Raw genomic sequence first — 15,479 nt, 5'->3', positions numbered from 1 at the left:
CCTCCCCTTTTCCTCCCCCCCCCCCCGCCTGGAACCAGGGAAGCAGCTGCTGAAAGCAGAACAGTTGCCATAGCAACCTCCTGGCAGCTTCCTCCAAGTATCTGACTGAGCAATAGTGTTGATTCCTGAGGCTGGGTGGGAGGAGGTGGGGCTGGGAGGAGGTAAAGGAAGGTTACTGTGCACTTAGTTAATATGCAAAACCACTTACTGCAGTGTTGGATGAGCAGGGAATCAATGCAAACAAAGCGGCGCTTGAGCTCCTAACGTGGGACTGACACACAAGTTGCTCTGTCCAGCGGAAAATTCAGGTGGTTCGTCTAAATAAAGATGTTTTGCAACCAGACCAAAAAAAGCACTGAGCGGATATCCTGAATACATTGCTTAGCAGGGCTCTGCCCCTATAATGTCCCCCCCCCCTTAAAATAAAGGGTGGTGGGAATGGATGGGGAATTGGATATAGCTGGGTGCACAGACACGCAGGCACGTTCACTCCCCTCGCCGTGTCAATGCCTTTCTTCTTTTCAAAGGAAAATCCAGCGCTGAATCTCTGTGACATTGTCTGCCCTGTGGAGCCGACGCTCACAAGTTCAGGTTTGCATCGATTAAGCCGCATCGGTGACAAAACCGATGTGTTTGGATATGAAGGAAGGCAACGCGATTCAGATCCTAATTCCAGGAGGCAGTTCAGCAAGTCCATCATCACAAAAACCACCAAGAGCCCTGTTGCACCTTTTGAAAAGAGGTGCAAACTTATGCTGTCACGCACTTCCACGGACTATAACTCAGTTCATCAGACACAGACAGCTCACCTTACAACACAGATCATATTTATACCAATCGTAAGACTTAATAAGGCATAGTTCCCTGAGCAAAGTCATGAAGCCCAGGAACTTTCAGAGACCTTGTTTATCTCTCGGGATGTTGTCTTGCTGGAAATTCATTTAAACAATCTTTTTTTAAAAAAATGCTTAATCTGTAATATCATTATGGGGTGTTTTTTAAGCAATACAAGACTGCACATGGGCAGTTTCTTGTACAGTGGTACCTCGGGTTACATACGCTTCAGGTTACATGCGCTTCAGGTTACAGACTCCACTAACCCAGGAATAGTGCTTCAGGTTAAGAACTTTGCTTCAGGATGCGAACAGAAATCGTGCTCCGGTGGCACGGCAGCAGCGGGAGGCCACATTAGCTAAAGTGGTGTTTCAGGTTAAGAACAGTTTCAGGTTAAGACCGGACGTCCGGAACGGATTAAGTACTTAACCCAAGGTACCACTGTATTGCAAGACAGCCTTGTGGGATGAAAGTCAGTCTACCTCAAGCTCACCAGCAGCTGCCATTGGGAATGTGAAGCAAGCCTTGTGGGCCTGGAAGACACCATGGTGCAAAAGAAAATTGTACTTTGGGTCCCCCTCCCTTAAATATGGGGGGGGGGAGAGTTGGACTAGGTAGCAGTGACCTGCCATTCACAAGGGTCTCTTGCTTGACAAGGAGAAAGGGGTTGACTTAATTAGTCGTGGCCTTTCCCTGGGGGCTTGGTGGGAGGAAGAGAGAATTTAGTGGAACTAAACTCCAAATGATTATTCTTCTTGGCTACATTTAAGGTTAATTAACAGACAAATTGTGGTGTGTTAGGTTGTGATTTAGTTTTGGTTTCATGCCTCGGAAGTTCACAGCGGTGCTATCTGCACAATGATTTTCATTGTAAAAATATTTTTTGGTGCAATTGTTGGGTAGGCCAACAGTGATGATCTGATATAGAGAACTGTTGTGCTGGTCAAAGCGAAAAGTCTCCCAAGAGGTCCCATCCAGTTCAAAATACACTTCCCACTACAGTGAATGTATAAAAATACACCCAATACTTGTTGGAAATGTAAATCACAGGAAGGGATATTTTATCATGCTTGGTGGACATGTTAAAAACAACAACCCAAAATTGATATGGAGAATTTTGAAGATTAACTTTTAACTGAAGCCAGAATACTTCCTGCTGGGATTTAATGATATACAGTTAGTAAAGAACTATGGAATTTTGCTTCAGTATATGATTTTGGCAGTGAGACTTACGTGCACAAAGATGGAAGGGCTCATCACTTCTAACAATGGAAGAATGGCTGTTAAAATTAATGGACTTAGCTGAGATGGCAAAACAGACATGTTTATTCAGAGAAAAGTCGTTGTTAATGTTTATGGCAGATTGGAAAACTTTCATAGAAAAAGAAAATCAAATGATGACATTTGAATTTGAGGATGGAAGATTAGGTTTGTTTGTAGAAAGTGGCTTTGGAGGGTGTTATACTGGAGTGGATATTGTTTCTATACAGTGGTCAGATAAAGAACTTGGAAGTTCTTTAACTTCTGAACTTTCTTCTCTCTGTCTATCTTTTAATCTCTTGTATATTCCTTCTTCTTTATTTCTCTCTCTCTCTCTCTCTTTCGTTCTTTCCCTTTTTTCTCTTTTTTCCTGTGATCTAATTGTATTCAGATCAATGCTTTAGTTTTGGACAAAAAAGGACATATGATATTAACCTTTCTATTTCTCTTTATAAAAAATCAATTAAAAAAAATATTTTAAAAGAGAGAAAAAGAGACACTTCCCAATATTTTTGCCGCCCATGTCCTTGTGTTCTCCGTCTCTGCCTGAAGGAGCTCTGCCCTGTTAAGTGACTATGCCCTTTCTTTCTTGCAGCTCACTATACCTAGAATTCTGTGCCAAAGCACTTACATCATAATTTCGCCTCTTCCTCTTCAATTTCCTCCTCACAGACAGTGTTTTCTGTGAATTCTTTGGCCTACCGCCTCCTCCAACCAAAGCAAAACCAAGATATTACTAGATTTGCTCATTTCCTTCCACTCCTCCCCCTGCTGACTTCCCCATCACCCGATTTTAAATTGTAAGCTCTGTTGGGCAGGGGGCTATATCTTGTGATTATGTTTCCCTATAACACACCATGTACATGATCTACAAACCAAGAACAGGAAACCTGAGGCCCTCAAGCTGTTGCTGGACTCCAGCTCCCCATCAGCCCCAGCTGGCATGGCCAGTGATCAGGCATGTTGGGAGTTGTAGTTCAGCAATATCTGGGGAGCTGCAGGTTCTCCATCCCTGGTATAAACAATCATCCAAAATTCAAAATAGTCATAATACAGGGGGGATGTATTTTGCATGTTGCCAATCAACCCTTAATCTGGTGTTCTTGCAGCACAAACCTATACATATCTACTGAGAGGTAAGTGCAATGGGATTTACTTCCATGTAAGTTTTCCTATGCTCGCTTTTGAATTGATGCTTTTGAATTATGATGCTGGAGGAGACTCTTGAGAGTCCCATGGACTGCAAGAAGACCAAACCTATCCATTCTGAAGGAAATCAGCCCTGAGTGCTCACTGGAAGGACAGATCGTGAAGCTGAGACTCCAATACTTTGGCCACCTCATGAGAAGAGAAGACTCCCTGGAAAAGACCCTGATGTTGGGAAAGATGGAGGGCACAAGGAGAAGGGGACGACAGAGGACGAGATGGTTGCACAGTGTTCTCAAAGATACAAACATGAGTTTGACCAAACTGCGGGAGGCAGTGAAAGACAGGAGGGCCTGGCGTGCTCTGGTCCATGGGGTCACGAAGAGTCGGACACGACTGAACAACAACAACAAATGCTTGCTTACCTGGGAATAAGGCCCATTAAACTTCTGTGAGATTTCTAGCTGAGTAGACTTGCCTTGGATTCCACTGCCTATCACTGTGAATGATGAGCCATCACAAGTCTTGCAATCATTTTGTACAATACATTTTTTTGCACTCCTATCTTAAACCCATATACTTATATACATGCCTCATCAAGTTCAATGGGACTTAACTTCCTTGAATTGTAGCCTTTTCTGAAATTTGTGGTTTACTGTGAGATACGCAGAAAATCACAGGAACGTTTTGTGTGATGTTTTCTTATCACGGCTTCTCTGATCTGTATCCTTCCTCGTACTTCCTTTGCTTTATGTCCCTTAGTCGTTTGGCCACTTCATTGCAGTATTTCATTTCTCACCACTAATACAGAAACATTTCAAATCTGCGTTCCAGATGCGAAGATATAAAAAGAGGCAGGGTTTTCCTTTAAATTGTGGTTCTTCCTTAGAGATATATGGTTTACCTCCAATGCCTAGATTTCCAAAAGCAGTGGTGCTGCGTTGGCTGAAGAGTTGTTAAAATGGATTACTGATATTACAAGATTGTCAAAACATGTTTTGCTGGTAAAGGCAAACTTCCTTGCACATTACATGACTGTGATGTATTTATGTGGGGGAAAGTATCTCTTTTAGTGCTTTTGCTTCTATCCATTTGTTCAGTTTGCCGGCTTCTTCCTGATTAAATGTCTGGCTTTGATCAGTGATTTTCCTAGGGCCCTTCAGAAGCTTATCAGGGATTCCTCACCGAGAAGATCAACGGTGGTGGACAAGCATCTCTGAAAGGCAGCTTAACCTCTCCCATTGCTTCCCATTGCAGCTGGGGCAGGCTTTTTGAACTCTGAATTCATGTACAATAGCCGTACAACGGCCACTCAAGGCAGTGCACCATATGAACTGAGTCTGCAACATATCATATGTCCCAGAATTCTTCACAAACTTCTAGAAAGCTAATGCAGCTAACATCAGGATTCCTTTTAGCCAGATGAGTCACTATGGAAAAGGATTAAAATAGAATCCCAACCATTTCTACCTTCAAGAATCTCCATGTTTTCTTGTCTGCACCATGGAACATCTTCCATGAAATTCCAGCATCTTGCAGAGGATTCTGGGAATGAAGACCAGCATTCTATATGTTGCAATGTAGAGTTACTGACTGCCTCGTTGTCCTAGGCAGTCCCAACAGAGGAAGGCACACATCTGGTGGTCAATTCTTTGTTGAGAACAGGACGTACTTGGCAGCAACTCCCACGATGCCCTGGATACACATGCTGTCCCCAGGTCTGCACCCTGCGGAGCAGTTGCAACAGCAGTGGGAGTGTCCCCCCCCCCCAGCTTACGAGTGTCATGCGCCAGGGGTCGGCTTTACCTGCTGAGCAGCAGCCTGAAGGAGCAGAAAGTGAAGTGACTCCACCTGCTGCTGATCAGCCTTCTTGCTCCTGATGAGAAGCAGCTTTTCTCCAGCTTTTTAAAGCAGGGTTTCCAGCCTCAGTCAGTTGCTGGAAACAACATTCGTCGTTCCAGACCAGACCTTGCTGCTTCTCAGTGGCGTAGCGTGGGGGGTGCAGGGGGGCCCGGCCACACCGGGCGCAACATCTGGGGGGGCGCTCGCAGCTCTCTGCCCCTACCTGGCTTACTCACTCTCTCTCACTGCAGTGCTGGCTGTGCGAATCCGAGCCGCTGGGTCGCCACCCACTGTGGAGGGGGTGGGTGCCAGGCGTGTGGTGCGGAGAGAGAGCGAGGGACTATCTGGGGGAGGGACAGTGCAGCGGCCGCCCAGCGCAGTGTTGAGCGCGGGAGAGAACCACACCAGACCAGACCAGGCAGCAGCAAGAAGAAGCTGGCAGCGGCGGCAGATTAGGGATTAGGGGGCGCAAATTACTTGCCTTGCCCCGAGTTAGGGGGCGCAAATTACTTGCCTTGCCCCGGGTGCTGACAACCCACGCTACGCCGCTACAGCTTCTTGCTTCTTGCGACCTCGGCGTGCACAATCTCAGGCTTCTCCTACATGGAAGTTGTCGCTGCTCTTCCCTCTTCAAACCCCTCTTGGTTCTAGGAGACATTGTGGTGGGAGATGGCAGGTATTTGACTGGCCAGTCCCTCTCTGAAACAGCCTCTTCCTCCGACACATCCTGAATGCCCACCTTTGCCTCTGAGAGCTCTGATCATTCCTCCGCCCCCTTCCCACCCTGGCTGCTGCCTCGCAGGTGGTGCCTGTTGGGATTTTGACTATGGGCCATTCTGTGCAGCTCCACACAGAGTCAATTAAGAGTTGGCTGAAAGCCAAGAAGACTGAGCAGAGAGGAGTTATTCTGCCTGGAGATATGAGACCTTGGATACAGCTCTACCATTGGTTGAGGTTTCACACAGGCATGATGACTTATGACCTTACTGACTGGAGTGTGTGTTGGTCGGTGTGGTGTTCTGAGAGTCGTTTGGAGTTTGTTAAGAGAGAGCTAGTTAAGATCCATATCTGTTCTTGTATATGGTAACTTGTAGAGTCTGCTGTAAATAATAAACATCTCTAAGTAACCAAGTTACTAGTAGCAACATCTGGTTCCTGCTTCGTCCATCCTGCCTGCAACTGATTGCTTTCTGGAACTCTGCGTATGCTCTGCTAAGGTCTGGCTAAGGTCCTGCAACAGGTCAAAGTTGCGAAACACTGATAACCCCCAAAATCACTAGCCCCCCCTGCTGGGTCAGTCCCCTAGTGTCCTGCCTCTGACACACACTTGTCAGAGCCCTGCTAGTCCCTGACACGCTTGCAGCAAGACTCTCTCACATGCTTTGGAAGCGAACGGGGGCTGCCACAGCTTTGGTGCCCAAGCAAATGTTTAAAAGATAGTGGCATACAGAGGATCATGAATTTGGGGTACTGGTCCTTACACATGCAGCACACAGATTTATTTTGGCTGTTCATGCACACACAGCCAAATTGGCCACAGATATTACTGTGCTATTGTGTTCGTTTCTCTCCCCCAGGAACTGACTCTTTCCCCCTCATTATGCTTTATTGATAATAACCAGCAACTTTCAAGTACGAATGTGTCAGTTGTCATTTAATTTCCCCGTTCTTCCGTTTGGAAGAAATGGACTGGAAAAAAGCTGCCCCAGCAAGAATCCTCTGTGAACTTTGGAACATACTTAGTAACATATTAATGTGGGGAAAAGGAAGAGTTTGTATATTCTGGAGTTCAGTGTAGCTGCTGAAATTGTACGCTGTGGAGTCCACAGTTCAGATCTCATCTTTGCCAAGAGCCAAATCTTTAGGCAGCCTTACGGGCAAACTATGTTACATTACATGCCTTTGAGGTATCTGCCTTCCGAAGTGATGGCAGTGGGACGCAATTAGCATTGGGTGAACCTTGTCCAATATCTGCGCCAACAGCAGGTTAATTTTTGTCAGACATTAGCATGGCGGGGGATAGATTGATCACCCCTCCCAGTGCCCTGTGGCTCCAGAGCTGATTGGTTATGTGGATGCCATTTCCAAAAACAAAAATGTATGTTAAATGCGATGGCACCTTAAATGTAACATGTTGCTCGGCTGTTAGGCACAATAGTCTTCTTTTAGACATTATTTCTCAATCTGCAGTCTATTGCTGATCTTTCTTACTAGTTGCAGTCATGCGCAAACATACAATGGATGAGATTGTGCAGAGCACATCATAAACAAAGAACTGCCCTGAACCTTCTTAAATGTTGCATAAATGCTCAAGGATATTTTTATGCATGTGTGTAGCAAGTGTCCAAATTATGGTGGCTGTTGACAGTCCCACATGATTACTGACAACCCCAGTTTAATTTCATATATGTTCAAAACAGATCCATATATTTCCACATTTTTTAAAGACATGTCATAAGAATGGCTGGCAATTGGATAAAGGTTTGTGAATGTGTTGCCGAATTTTCGTACATTCATACTTGTCAGGGCCTGTTGACCTGCACAGTGCACCTAAATGTCCGACGTTTGCTTTAACAATCTTACAAGTGCCTGTTTTATTTAATAAAATTTAGATGCCTCAAAATGGTTTACCTGCACACATACACACGTGCTGTGTCTCCATTGCAATATTGGACACTGACCAATCTGGGATTTTAGAATCATCTCTTGGTCTCTTCCTCTGTTCCCAAGTTTGCAGAATCTTCCAACTGCAGTTCTCTAATAAGCTGTCAGGCCAGAAGATGAATATAAGCCAAGGGGTGTTTTTTTTTATCAGGAAGGAAGCTGTGCTGACGGAGCCGTACTTCTATTTAACACTTAATTACGAAGCAGGGCACAAAGACAAAAGCCTTTGAGATGGTTGCCATTAGAAACTGAGCCACCGTTCTTAGGACTCTGGTCACTCTGCACTTCCCCACCTGCTCTCCTCTCTTCACCCTGCTGACTCACCCCCTCCTCTCCTTTAATTGACTGACCTTGCCTTGCCCGGGCGAGCTGAACTTGGTGGTTCTGCTGTTTTCCGTCGCTGCTGAGCTGAGCCACTGAAAGCAGAAGCTGGTAAAGGCTGGTGCCAGGTTTACAAAGAAGGAATTTCCCCCTTCCCGCCAAAGGTGGAGTCTTTGCAAATATGGATCTATGTAGAGAAAGGGCTGAGTGGGTGTACATGTGAATGCATGTGCCCTCTCCTGCAGACTTGGATACGGACATTTCCATTTACTCGAGGCAACTGTGGAAAGAAAGCTCTGTTGACCTATTTTGCCATCCAGCAAGGGAGGTGTCCGCATTAATCAGGAACCAGCTGACCATTTTCACTGCTAATCTCACATAGCCAACATGCTTCTACTTTCAAAGGGAAAAGCCATAATTTGTTTGCTTGTTTTCTACTTACCATAATTTCCAGAAACATACTGGATTTAGCAATGTGGCATTTTGTTAAATCAGTGGTTTTCAAATTGTTCTCCAGAGTTCCTGGAAGTTTGTATTGGGCTGAATGACAGTTTACCCACCACTATCAATCAACCCCATTCACTGCAGAGGATTGGTGTCAATGTATTATTATTATTATTATTATTATTATTATTATTATTATTATTATTATTATTATATTTTATTTCTTGTATCCCATTGCAGCTTCCAATGAAATATAAGGAATACAACAACACATCAAATATTAAAAGGTTTCTGAAACAGGGCTGCCTTCAGATGTCTTCTCAAAGTTGTATAGTTATTTATCTCCTTAACATCTGATTATTATTATTTAAATTTGTATACTGCCCTATACCTGCAGGTCTCAGGGCAGTTCACAATATAAAATAACAATATAAAACACAAAATACATAATCAAAACAAAAACAACTGAATAATCCCCTCTAGCTCACATCACTGCACCACTCAACTCCCAGCTCTCGCTTTGTCCTTCTAACCATTCATGAGTTGAGGGCCCCACCCTTTTGCCATCTCACCTAAAGCCCCTTTCCTAAATGGTGTCAGGGACCGTGCTGAGGAGGGCTGCACTGAGGAGGAATGGAGGGAGCCTTCACTGGCTCTTGATCAGGATCCTGAATCTTCCCAGGAGCAGGAGGACAGTATAGATTTGGAACAGTGGTTTGCAGAGGGACATAGTTCAGAAGGCAGAAGCTGGGAAGTCCTGGGTGGTGAACAGCTAGGAGAATAAGAACTGGGAAAGAGAGTTGACAGACTCACTGTCACTGGAAAGCATTCATCCACTCAGCCCAAGGTCAAGAAGAGCTGATAAGGTGGCAGCACAGAAAGCACAGTGGTTATGAGCTCAGGTTACCAGACGCAGTAGTGATGTGGGTGACTAGGGAGGAAGTGGGTGCAACCCTTAATTGGGAGCACCACCATTCCTAGGAAATTGATTCTTCTCTTGCTGTGATCACTAAAGTTTCTAACTGGTAAGACGACTCCTTTCCCTTTGTTATGCTTATCTACTGTCAAAGGGGGGGGGGGAGGAAGTTGATTCCCTGAAGCCTGACAAATGGCCCATCACCCAGGTGATCACCTCATCAGGAAGCTAGCCTCGCTTATATTTTAACACTTGCTGGAGCCAAGAGTTAGACAGGTTTGGGCATAAAGCCTACTTCCACCCACCGAAGACTCAAAACAATACTGTCCCCTTTCTCTTCCTGAACTGCGTTGCTGTTCACAGCCACAGCAGATCCGTCTAAAAGCTGAGAGGGGTACACATCAGGCAGAGGAGAGGCAAAACGTGTTTTATGGACAGGGCAATGCTTTAGACGAATTCAGGTGTCCTCGTCACTCTGCAACAACGGCTGTCAAGTCTGAAACTGCTCTCTCATAATCAACTTAAGACTGTAAGAAAGAGCTTTAACAGGGGAGAGAGGTTGAATAAATTCTCCTTTGAGGCAGCAGCAGCAGCATTAGGATAGCAGCCGTCACCTGTGGATGGTTGGAGCCCTGGAAAGGGGAAAGGTTAATCTAAAAGTTAAATAGCAGGGAAATTGAAGGCAAGGAAAAGCCTGAAAAGTCGTTCTTCTCTCACCCTTACAGCTTATCTTCGTCAGATGGAGTAACTCTCCCTCGTCTCCTGTGGACCATAGTGGGTTTCTTAATCCATCTTGATGCAAAATATAATCCTTTCAATTAGACTTTCCCTAACCCTGATGCAATGGGCCATTAAGATCTGGAGCTCTCCAGCCTGTTTTTCTTATAACAAACATCCACCATCTTTGGCGTCAATCCTCTATACTGTATGTTGAATAGATTCTGTAAACAAAGGTCCTTTCTGCCATTTTAATATAGCCCTCATTTTCTGGGTGAAGACATGTTTGGAATAGATAGCTTCAGTCCACCCCCCTGTGTGAATACTGTATAAATGGAGGGGAATAATTTAAATCAGTACGGTATTTCGTTCTTGGCACCGGATCAGGCATCTTAATGCCCATAGAACATGCTCCACCAATCTTTCTCCGGCTCAGGCAGACTCGTGGAGTTCCCAGTTATGCCCAACTCAGGGACTGGTTTTTCTAGAAGAAACCTTTTCTGTGGGGAGAAACATGGTCAGCCATACCTGGTTCCTGGGCCTTAGATTTCCAATTCCCATGTTTTCAAATTGTGATTAGGTTTATACAACTTTGTGCATGTAAACCACGGCTTCCTTTTCACCTCGGGAGCCAGAAACAAATAACAGAAATGTAGGAAGCAAAGCAAAACACAGTGACAAATAGATACAGCATTATGAAATATATATGGACATTAAAATATATCAGCTTGGTCACTATGGTACAGGGCTTACCAGTGGCAACCATTTGGGGATTCGCTAGCGGTATTGGAATGAATATCAGAGGCTTGTCCTTCTAAGCAAATTTCTGAGTCATCTCTCTGGTCTGAACTATTAGAATTATTTGCGTGGCAAGTCCCCTCCCCCATGTGAAATGAAGACACGGGACACATTATTTAAGGTTAATGGGCATAAAAAGGCCACAACTTTATTGATTACAGGAATAGGAAGGTATTGGCCTTAGGCATTGGCTCCTATCGACTACCCGGCATGGAGACCGGGAAGGGTTATCCACAAGCCGTGGGGGTCCTGTTGAAGTATGCCAACTAGGATCCCACGGGTGTGACCGCTCGGGGGCGTACCGGAGGCCCTTACCTCCCTAGGTTTCGGACAAGGCAACGCCCCCCGGAGTCCTCTACCGGACTACCCTTTTCATTGGGGGAAGGTGATGGCGCTTCCTTCCCCCTTCATTTGCATAACAATTAACCCCTGCCAATGCCTAACCGCCAATACCGAGGATGTTGTGACGTTTGCTACGAGGTAGGCGAAAAAACCAAAAGGCTGGAAGTGCGCCAAGTTGGAAAAAATTCCTACCAGGCCCCTTGCGGCGACCAACCGGAGTCCATAGCAAGGTCATAGCTAGCTAAGCCTAAAGGGTGGGTGGGATGGGAAAACCGGTCAGCTGGAACAGGGCAAAGAGGGTGGTCCCCGGTCGTGCCTGGCCTTAAATGGGCTAGGCCATGCCTCCCTAGCCCGCCTATTGGCGGGCAGGGTTGCAGGCACGCCCGGGGATTCCCCTGTTCTCGCGGGGGCAAAAGGCCAGCCCCCGCGAGTGTGGGAGGGGGTAGCCCGCAACCCCCTCTCCTCTCCAGTTCGGAAATGGCTTTGGGCATCCGCTAACCTTATTCTAGTCACTGGTCTTCCTATTTGTTGTTCTACGAGAGTGCTTGCATACTTGATCCCCTGCTACTGATCTGCTTCTTCAGGATAAAGCTTTCTGGATTTCAGACATACAGCTCATCACAACTATTGACTACCTCTTGAACTGGAGGCCCTGACCAAATTATCATCTTAACTGACCCCTTCCACACAAGATCAAGGCGTCATAATAAGCTTAAGATGGCGGCCCAAGTGACTCCCTTCCCCAAAAGTCGACAATGGACAAATGGCTACCAATTATTCTGCTGATGCCAAGATGTCTGGGAGAGCTCTCAGTTTGTGAGAGCACAGCAGTTTGTGCTATTGCATTTGTGTGTCTTTAAGACACCATTGAGCCCTCAGACATCTGATTATGTCAGTAGTTGGGAAGTTGACAGAAAAGTAATGAAGCTTGCAAAGGTTAATTTGTGGAGGCAAAATCTTGTCAGGAAGCAGCAGTACAGAGCAATATTTTCTAATCTGTGAGACTTATGTTCTCAGATGGTGGAGCTAAAGTGAGGAAAAGGGGAAATTAAGCAAAAAGGCTTTGGGTTTGTTGTGGGAGATTTAGCCCAGGTTTTGAATGGATGTGTATAGGAGTCTGAGACTTCTTAAGAGATTGTTGAGCAAGTGAAATTGCTGGATATGTACCTGGAATTTGTCAAAACAATCAGATGAAAAACTATAATTTGAATATAATGTGGAGAGTCAAATAGATAGAACAACATCTGTCCCTGGATGAACTCAGGTTGGTGTTTGAAACCCCTAATAAGTGTGAGTGTGTGTGAATTCAACAGTGCTTAGTTTGATTTTGGTTGTTAGTTTGTTGGTGATGTTCATATTGTTTTGTGGATTATGAGTGCTGTAAGGCTTTGTGAAGTTTGTAATACGACTTTTCTTGTGGTTGTGCTGTTTACCCTATTTTTAAGTTGTTCTGTTAAATAATGTGTTACAGAAGGTGGCTGTTTTACAGATGATTTGTTAATTATTTTATATGATTTATGTTGTAATTGTGATGTCCTACTATGTTATTATAGGGACGCGGGTGGCACTGTGGTCTAAACCACAGAGCCTAGGGCTTGCTGATAGGTCAGCGGTTTGAATCCCCGCGACGGGGTGAGCTCCCATGTTCAGTCCCAGCTCCTGCCCACCTAGCAGTTTGAAAGCGCGTCAAAGTTCAAGTAGATAAATAGGTACCGCTCTGGCGGGTAGGTAAACGATGTTTCTGTGTGCTGCTCTGGTTCGCCAGATGCGGCTTAGTCATGCTGGCCACATGACCCAGAAGCTGTCTGTGGACAAACACCGGCTCCTTCGGCCTATAGACCAAGGTGAGCGCCGCAACCCCAGAGTCTTCCACGACTGGACCTAACGGTCAGGGGTACCTTTACCTTTACCATTACTATGTTATTATTTATTGTATGTAAGTGTGATGGCCTGGGAATCTGATTCAGAAGCTGAACCTGAGGAGTCCCAGCCTGCACAGGAGTCCCTGCCTCCAGGGCCGGGGCAGGGGCTTGAATCTGAAGGGCCTGCACCTGTGCCGGATCCTCAGGAGCAGATACCAGATGTACCCACTCTGGCTCCGGAGGTGATGGAGGACCCATTGCCTGCAGATGCGCATCTCCCAGCCCTGTCAGGGGAAGGTGAAGCTGCCTCTGGGTCCAGTAACCCTCCAGCCTCTCCTGAGCTGCAGGGAACTAAGTTGTCTGAGGAGGAGTGCTTGCCTTAAGGCCCGGAGAGGCAGGCCACCTGTGGGCCGGGACCGCCCCTGGCCTCAGAGGAAATAAAGGCCAGTGAGCCCAGTCCCAGGTTGTGGGAGCAATGTCATTGGAAACCTGTTTCTGCCAGCACCCAGACCTGTTCTTCCAGAGTTCCCGACCATGCTTGGCTTCTTGCTTTGGACCCCGCTTCGCCCTCGGTAGACAATCTCCAGACCCTCGACCCAGGACCGGACTCTGACCACGCCTCACGGTAATCTCCCCCCAGGACCAGCACAGTAAGCCACTTTGTGACTCATGTAAGTAAAAAGTGTCATAGAAATATAACAACAAGCTGTTTCTGGGGAGCCCCAATGTTTCCCAGAACACAGTTTGAAAACTAGGATCCTACCTGAGGTTGGGGTAAACAATAGGGACTTCCTTGTGGAAGGCCTTCACATCAGATGTCATGGTGATCTTTAACTGCTTTTTAGAGGACTTTTAGAGGACACCTGAAGACATCCTTATATCGGGAAGTTTTTAATGTTTGATGTTATATATGTGTTTGAAGCTGCCGAGAGTGTCTGGGGCAACCCAAGGGATAATAATAATAATAATGATGATGATGATGATGATGTAATTTAGCATTCAGTAAATGGTCTTCTGTATTCAGCTGTACAGAGGAGCTATAGGTCAGTGGGAGAGCATCTGCTTTGCATGCACAATGTTCTGGGTTCAATTCCTGCCATTTGCAATTAGGGCTAAGAGACTCCTTCCTGCCAGATGGATCACTGATTCAGGCAGCTTCGAGGGTTCCTTTGTTCAGCCTCAGTCCAGGTACAAGCTAGAGATGGAGAGCTACTCAGCTGCCATGGCCTATTTAAATAAGCTCAGGCAGGTAACGATAAAAGAAATTCAGTTCCTAAAAAACACGGGCAAATTAGGCAAAGCGGAGACCTGTTAAGTCACACAATAATCCAAATGCCAATACCATCGTAACAGTCAGGAAAGGAAATAAGATTAAAAGACACGATATCTCGCCAAAAGTGGGCAAGTGCTAAAGGAAATGGCTGCAGTAAAAAGCTCTGGGAGCCTCACAGTCCATAGGTGTGTGGATGATGGATGTTAATTCAATTCCGTATAACAAGGCTGTTCCAAAACGTTATTGGCCCAATAAATTCAGGGCACTGCAGCATATTGCAGGCTATGGTGGCCATGCCAGAACCAAAAAAGGGAGTGGGAAATGCCAGTGTCTTATTGCGCTGGTTTCCCTTCAGACTAGCCAGCCAACCATCTGTAACCCGGCAAAAGCTCATGGAAAGTTCATCTGAGCAATATGGGTTTTATATATATATATATATATATATATATATATATATATATATATATATATATTCATGCATTACTAAGTCATACATACACACCCCTTAAGCTAAGTAAATGAAGGAAAAGGCAGTGGCAACAAAAAAAACAGGTCCACTCAAAAGTAATGATTATGTTCTCAAAGATGAGGATGTGTGGGCATATCCATGAGGAATGCCATTGCTCAAAGCAAATAAAATATGTGGGTTGGGAAAATATTGCACTGTTATCCCTATGCCTGCTGCACTGACCCCACAATCATACCCTTCAACAGTACAGGCAGGCAGGATTGGGCTGGCTCCAGGTTTTTATGGGTTGTTGGACAGTTCAGTTATGAGTCCAAGGGCGCACTATTTTCAGGTGGAATTCAGGCACATACTGGCAAATTCAGGTTGCACAATTACAGCTGATTTGGAGCTCCTCTGCAAAAACAACAGCCCACATTCCCCCCCCCCAAAAAAAACAACAACAACCCCACAGACTTTTTGTGATAAGGAAAGTGACGTGGAAAAGCCCTGGAAAGTATGAAATAGCATTTTCTTGATCATCTAAACTCCCTGCAAACAAATCAGGATGGATGCGCAATAAACAGGTCTTCAGTGCTTTCCAAATGAAAATAA

At 45.5% G+C, this 15,479-nt stretch overlaps 1 long non-coding RNA gene across 1 annotated transcript; it reads right to left on the bottom strand.

Annotated features, from left to right (window-relative positions):
* Positions 1-2,137: 2,137 nt before the first annotated feature.
* Positions 2,138-8,340, bottom strand: LOC310706103. The gene is made up of 2 exons (XR_014525677.1): positions 5,635-8,340; positions 2,138-5,212 (listed from the first exon to the last, which is right to left on the bottom strand). It is a non-coding gene; the product is annotated as an uncharacterized lncRNA (long non-coding RNA).
* Between the last annotated feature and the right edge of the window lie 7,139 nt (positions 8,341-15,479).

This window comes from Podarcis liolepis (assembly GCF_965112155.1).
Source record: "Podarcis liolepis genome assembly, chromosome: 4".
NCBI lineage: Eukaryota > Metazoa > Chordata > Lepidosauria > Squamata > Lacertidae > Podarcis > Podarcis liolepis.
Note: the sequence above shows the minus strand (reverse complement) of the source record. Positions and strands in the feature narration are given on the sequence as shown.